The sequence below is a fragment of the Penaeus japonicus genome, unplaced genomic scaffold, assembly GCF_977035675.1.
Source record: "Penaeus japonicus unplaced genomic scaffold, GWHDUDI00000001_assembly GWHDUDI00000025, whole genome shotgun sequence".
Lineage (NCBI taxonomy): Eukaryota > Metazoa > Arthropoda > Malacostraca > Decapoda > Penaeidae > Penaeus > Penaeus japonicus.
In genome coordinates, this window is record NW_028234427.1 from 18,514,547 (window position 1) to 18,522,046 (window position 7,500).

Below are 7,500 nucleotides of genomic sequence, written 5' to 3' on the forward strand. Positions count from 1 at the left end.
GTGTGTGTGTGTGTGTGTGTGTGTGTGTGTGTGTGTGTGTGTGTGTGTGTGTGTGTGTGTGTGTGTGTGTGTGTGTGTGTGTGTGTGTGTGTGTGTGTGTGTGTGTGTGTGTGTGTGTGTGTGTGTGTGTGTGTGTGTGTGTGTGTGTGTGTGTGTGTGTGTGTGTGTGTGTGTGTGTGTGTGTGTGTGTGTGTGTGTGTGTGTGTGTGTGTGTGTGTGTGTGTGTGTGTGTGTGTGTGTGTGTGTGTGTGTGTGTGTGTGTGTGTGTGTGTGTGTGTGTGTGTGTGTGTGTGTGTGTGTGTGTGTGTGTGTGTGTGTGTGTGTGTGTGTGTGTGTGTGTGTGTGTGTGTGTGTGTGTGTGTGTGTGTGTGTGTGTGTGTGTGTGTGTGTGTGTGTGTGTGTGTGTGTGTGTGTGTGTGTGTGTGTGTGTGTGTGTGTGTGTGTGTGTGTGTGTGTGTGTGTGTGTGTGTGTGTGTGTGTGTGTGTGTGTGTGTGTGTGTGTGTGTGTGTGTGTGTGTGTGTGTGTGTGTGTGTGTGTGTGTGTGTGTGTGTGTGTGTGTGTGTGTGTGTGTGTGTGTGTGTGTGTGTGTGTGTGTGTGTGTGTGTGTGTGTGTGTGTGTGTGTGTGTGTGTGTGTGTGTGTGTGTGTGTGTGTGTGTGTGTGTGTGTGTGTGTGTGTGTGTGTGTGTGTGTGTGTGTGTGTGTGTGTGTGTGTGTGTGTGTGTGTGTGTGTGTGTGTGTGTGTGTGTGTGTGTGTGTGTGTGTGTGTGTGTGTGTGTGTGTGTGTGTGTGTGTGTGTGTGTGTGTGTGTGTGTGTGTGTGTGTGTGTGTGTGTGTGTGTGTGTGTGTGTGTGTGTGTGTGTGTGTGTGTGTGTGTGTGTTGTATTCTTCTTAAGGTTTTGATAGTCTTGTTCTTCGTAATCCTACAGTGCATACTTTGTATACTTGTTTACACATTTTGTGTTCTTTAGTATCAAAGACTCAAATCTTTGATCACATATAAAGCCAACCTTCAGAGTAAGTCATGATACTGACATTTTAATTGCCAGATATGTCATCAGTTTGCACTTCCTGTTGGCAGAAAGAAAGAATATCTGCACTGTGACTGTGTGAACTCTCTTTTTTATGTAGTGTTCAGATATTTTGTTCAGCAGTATCCCCTGCTGTTCTCATATGACATGGTGATTTTTCCTAAACTTGCAGTCATGCTTTCTCAGCTAGGCAGTGAGTGGCATCCACCTGTTCTAGTTATTTCCTATCATCCAGTCTTTATCAGATCAGTCAAATGTAAACAACTGATTTGGCTTCAGGGTTCCAAGCAATGATGATTGCCACAGTATAGTACATGCATTGTAAATACTTGGTAGAACTTACAGGAGATAAAGAAATGTATTTAGAAAAATAATTTTTTCTCTTCCATTTTACAACTACAACCTACCCATCCTCCCTATTTATTTCTTTACCTACTTCATTCTATCCTCCTCACTTCCCTTTCCTACTCTCCCCCCTTCTTCCTCCTCACCACCCTTCTCTGCTCCTATCACTCCTCTTCCTCCTCCATATCACTTACTGCCTCCACTTCCAACTTCCTAACCCTTACTCCTTTCCCTTCTATCACAACCCTTTCCTCACACCTTCTCACCTTTCCACTCATCACCTTTCCCTCTACTCACCTTTCCTCTCCCTTCATCTCTCCTACCTAACTTTCCTCCTCATCTCTCCCCACTTCCCTCTACTCCCCCCCCCCTCCTTTGCCCACCCCTAAACTGCTGACTTGGTATGGAATTGCATGTTTGAGAAAGTTGGTGTTGCTTAAGTTAATAATGGCATTCAGGAGGTCAGGATATTAAGTTTCATTAGAGGGGGGAAGGAGAGCTGTATCTGTTGCAGGGTTTCTCTCACTGCAGGGATGGGAGAGGTTGCAACACATTCTGTAATGTACTGTGTGAGTGTATATTAGGATGACTTTTAGGTTTCTTTTTTATGTGCAAGTTTTCACTTTTTGTCTCTCGTTATATCTGCCAGTAATGTGAGTCTTCTTTTGTATGTTTTTTTTTTTAATCTTTATGAACAAAAGGTATGAAAGCCAGTCATTAGTGTGCTACAGGTTGGCACTGAGATCTTGATGCCATTGCCAACCCCACAAGAGAGTACCTGGCACAGGGCTCTGGGTCTTGGAGGTTTGCCAGGCATGTGATGGAGACCTTGGGATGAGTTAGAGTTGCCAATTTCATCAAAACTCAATTGCTTAGAGAGAGAGAGAGAGTATATGAAAGAAAGACACAGGACTGTTCACTTGAATGATGATAGGACTGTGGATTGGTGCTGATTGGGTCCCAGCCTGAAGTGAATGAATTGGATGATAAGATAACACTGGAATCTGATTAGGGCTACTGTGGGAATCTTTGAGAAATACTCTTTTTGAGTGTGGGTTGTCCTGCCTGTTCCTCCTCCTCCTCCTTTTATGATTTACTCTTGTTGAAGCCTGACCATTGTATATTATTATATTGTAGCTTGGGCTGCTTCAGTGGGAGTAGGAGGAGGCAGGAGGTGGTCTTCTCTGTGCATGTGTTTGGGTGTTTGTCGTTTGTTACCTATTTTCGCCCTTTTTTGGGTGTGTATTTGTGTGTAAGTGAGTAAAATCACCTTTCACTTATTTGCCCAGTCACTCATAAGAATGACTTTTACATGGTACTATTGTGTTAAAGCCAAGTGGGTTTTGACCTTTATTACCTAAGATAAAGATGATTGATTATATGAAAGCACTTGATTGAAGATTTCAGTCGAGGAGTTAACTAGTCAGGAAATCTAGTTTGTGTCATTAGAAAGTACCATTTTAGTTTATTTGTATAGCTCTTTATTTTTAGTGCAATGGTTTTATTTATTCATTTTTATTATCAGTTATATTATTTGTGTTTATCATAATTACCATCATTATTATTTTCTGGTTATTAATTTTTCAATTATTTGTTTTATTATTATTATTATTATTATTATTATTATTATTATTGTCATTAGTATTGACTTTGTGTGAAGTTATTATCACACTGTTTAGTGAAAATATCATATATTGTATAATTTCTTTAATTATTGTTATTATTAGTATTATCATTATCATTAGTATTATTGTTTTTGTAATTAACCCACAGCGGATGGGTGTCATGACATACATGACGTTATAGGAGTTTGGTGACGCTGGGCGTCCCTGACATACATGACGTCGGGGAATTTTGGTCATGTTGCTATTTTATTTTACTCTGAAAAAGGAATGAGTTATGATGGCAACTGCAGTCATAATTACTATAAATACGTAAACCGTGCTAGGCAAAACGCAAAATAGGATGGCCACACTTTTTCTAGCAACAGCAAAGAGAGAGAGTCTGGAGTGGCACCCATCCACGGTTCTCTAGCATAGCACTATCTTTTTAGAGCGATGACACACACTAAGTTGACAAAACTCTTGCTCAAAAGTACCGCCAATGAGGATGTGCAGTCAGCAGGGAGAGGAAGGTGATCAATCCATTACCCAGTGTCTAAAATGTCCTCCTGTTGCCAATTTGGATGCCTTTCTATGTGGCACTACAGTTACAAGCAAGTTTATCATTTTCCCTCTTCCTTACCTATTCTATTTATGTTGATAGTAGGTGGTTTTCATGTTTTGCGTATTTCATTCTTGAACAGCACAAAAATACAAAAAAATATAGTTAGCCTATTTGTCATCCTCCATAACAGGCATACTTCTATACACTGAGAATAAAGAAATAATGAGCTATATGGAATAATTCTACAATTTTCGTCTACTGCAGCACTGGTAGAGCTGTCAGTATGGCATATATACGTCTCTAAATCATATAAAGAGAACACACAAAAAAACCAAAAAAACACAAAAACCACTCTAGTTTTCAATGATTTGACTGAAAGGAGAAGCTATGGATGTTCAAATTATAATGCTTAAAAGCAGTTCTCTTTAAATAAAACTTATCCCGGAAGGCTGGGCAAGCATAATTATCCCGTCTGCCATGGGACTAATACCATTATTATTTTATTGTTATTGTTGCTATTATTATTTTTTTTGTATGATAAATTTTCGAAAAAAACCCTCACTAAAATACCATGATATGGTAACAGTGGATTTATCCCACCCTCTATTATTCATCATATAGTCAGATTTACCATGATTGCCCCCCTTCCCCTTCCCCCAATGCCTCCACAAATCTGGACCACAAAAGCAGTGGAGGGCTTTGAAGTAGATCAGGGAAAATTGTGGGGAAAAACAATCTTGATGTGCACTCACAAATGCCACTAACTATTTAATTAGCGAGGCTCTTTCTTGAATATTTCCCTTTACTTTTTCATTAATTATTTTTTGTATTATTATTGTTATTACTATCCATTATTATTTTCTGGTTATTAATTTTTCAATTATTATTATTATTATTATTATTATTATTATTATTATTATTATTGTCATTAGTATTGACTTTGTGTGAAGTTATTATCACACTGTTTAGTGAAAATATCATATATTGTATAATTTCTTTAATTATTGTTATTATTAGTATTATCATTATCATTAGTATTATTGTTTTTGTAATTAACCCACAGCGGATGGGTGTCATGACATACATGACGTAGGAGCTTTGGCCTGACGACGGGCGTCCTGACATACATGACGTTCGGGGATTTTGGATCACTGTGCTATTTTATTTTACTATGAAAAAGGAATGAGTGATGATGGCTACTGCAGTCATAATTACTATAATTACCGTAATACCGTGCTAGCTTAACGTCCAAAACCTAGATGGCACCACTTTTTCCTAGCACCAGCAAGAGAGAGAGTCTTGAGTGGCACCCATCCACGGTCTCTAGCAAGCACTATCTTTATAGAGCGATGACACACACTAAGTTGACAAACTCTTGCTCAAAAGTACCGCCAATGAAGGATGTGCAGTCAGAACGGGAAGAGGAAGGTGACTCAATCCATACCCAGTGTCTAAAATGTACTCCTGTGCCAATATGGATGCCTTTCACTGTGGCACTCACAGTTACAAGCACAGGTTTCATTCCTCTTCCTTACCTCTTCTATTTATCTTTATTGTAGGTGGTTACATGTTTCGTATTCATTCATGACAGCACAAAAATACAAAAAAAATATAGTTGCCTTTTGTCCTCCCATAAAACAGCAATACTTCTATCACACTGAGTATAAAGAAAATAATGAGCTACTATGGATAATATACTACAATTTTAGTCTACTGCAGCACTGGTAGAGCCTGTCATATGGCATATATAAGTCTCTAAACTCAATAAAACACACAAAAAAACAAAACACAAAAAACACTCTAGTTTTTCAATGAATGACTGAAAGAGAGTGGGAATGTTCAAATTATAATGCTTAAAGCAGTCTCTCTTTAAAATAAAACTTATCCCGGAGGCTGGGCAAGCATAATTATCCCCGTCTGCAATGGGTTAATACCATTATTATTATTATTGTTATTGTTGCTATTATTATTTTTTTGTATGATAAATTTTCAGAACAACCCCTCACTAAATACCATGATACTGGTATCAGTGGATTTATCCCACCCTCTATTATTCATATATAGTCAGATTTACCCATGATTGCCCCCTTCCCCCTTCCCCCAATGCCCCACAATCTGGACCCCAATAGCAGTGGAGGGCTTGAAGTAGATCAGGGAAATTGTGGGGTAAAAACAATCTTGATGGCACTCACAAATGCCACAAACTATTTAATTAGGAGGCTCTTTTCTGAATATTTCCCTTTACTATTTTCATTATTATTTTTGTATTATTATTGTTATTACTATTATTATTATTACTATTATTATTATTATTATTATTATTATTATTATTATTATTATTGTTTTTGTTGTTGTCATTATTGTTATTGATATTGTCATTATTATTATTGTTATTATCATTATTATTATTAGTAGTAATAGTAGTGATATTATTATTGATTATATTATAGTTATAGTTATTGTTATTATTATTGTTAGTTATTATTGTTATTGTTATTAGTAGAAGTAGTAGTAGTAGTATTTATTAGTTTATCAACTAGTTGTAGTGGTGGTATTATTGCTATTGTTATTATTGAATTTCTTTTCCCTTAAACCAGTGTTGATGAGAGAAACATGTTGATGCCATGAGCATTTTTTACCATTTGTGTGGCATGTAAGGTGCCACATTCAGTTTGGCTATTTTGCTGATTGGCGCTAGATGTGAAAAGGAGGAAGTACTTTGATATGATTGACATTTACACTGTGTTCAGCATACATTCTTTCTTTATGGAGCCTGAAATACTAAATTGCAGTAATTATTTGTCCAAACAATGTCATAGCCATACTAGTACCCACTATAAGTCTTCAAACATGAAAAAACACAAAATAATGGAGATGAGTGAGTACTCTTATGTATGAATGAGCAAGAGTTGATGGGCGAAATGGGAGTCTTCTTCATTCAATTGAACCTACCAAATGGCAACCCCGCGTCAATTACCTAGGCCTGTCTGCAATGGGTTAAAGAACTCATTACAGCTGAGAAGATTTTCTTGCTTTGGTCTGCAAGAAGCTATAGGCAGGTTTTCATGCCAGCAGGAGGGAGCTGTGCAAAATATGTCGCTGCTTTTCTCGCCTTCTTTAATTCACTAATGATACTCATGCCTTTTTTTGTGTTTGACATTTCTTTGTTTTTTACTAAGTCATGAGGCTTGTATATACTACCTGGTTTTATCAGTGTTGTAATAGCCTGAAATTATAGTATCTGGATCACGGATCATTTTCCTCTCCTCATATATCCTGCACCACCGGTACTTCAGAGTGGGAAGTCAGCATCAGGTTGTGTCATTGCCTTCTGTAGCTGGTGCTCAGGAGAGACTGTGCCCTTCAAGGTTTTCCTTTTGGTGCCAGGTGGGAGTGGTGCTATCTGTTTGTATTTGAAACTAAACCTGTATTGGTAAATATCAGTGATTATAGTAGTTATAATGATAATTACCATCTACACTCACTAAATTAGAAACAGGGCATACTCTTAGCATCAAATACACTAAGACCACTATCTTCATAGGTCTTGTTGGCTGATGTCAGGAGCAAAACTCTGACTGTTATGTACAGCTATGATGCTCGTCTGCAATGTGTTTGTCTGTACATTCATATATATATATATATATTTTTTTTTTTTCTATTATTCAAGGCTTGAAATTTTTGCCTTAATTTCTGCTGAGTATTACTTAACCTATTTGTACTGGGGTGATTATTTGCCTAATGCTGCTCCCGCTGTGTTTGTAACAAGCAACCTCTGCGTGTGATATCTCTCCCGGCGCGATGCCGCACTGGGCCTCTCGGAATGCTTTACACCTGCCCAATTCTATGGAAAGCTGAGTTTTTTTTTTGTTTTTGTTTTTCTACATTTTCATTGACAAGCCAAGAACAGTGTGCTTATAAAAATGTAATGTAATTATGTAAAACATGTATTTAGATGG

General features: G+C 37.7%; 1 protein-coding gene across 5 annotated transcripts in view; it reads left to right on the forward strand.

Moving 5' to 3' along the window:
- whd (carnitine O-palmitoyltransferase whd) overlaps positions 1-7,500 on the forward strand; it is a 37,236-nt gene that overhangs the window by 9,361 nt on the left and 20,375 nt on the right. For 2 of the 5 annotated variants that reach the window (XM_086551412.1, XM_086551413.1), the window contains exon 1: positions 2,786-2,827. The exons of 2 other annotated variants lie outside the window; for them this stretch is intronic. The gene's annotated coding sequence lies outside the window, so the exon portion shown is untranslated. Of the gene's footprint in view, positions 1-2,608; positions 2,632-2,785; positions 2,828-7,500 lie in introns of those variants that run through there. One more of the 5 variants, XM_086551411.1, reaches the window with a different exon arrangement.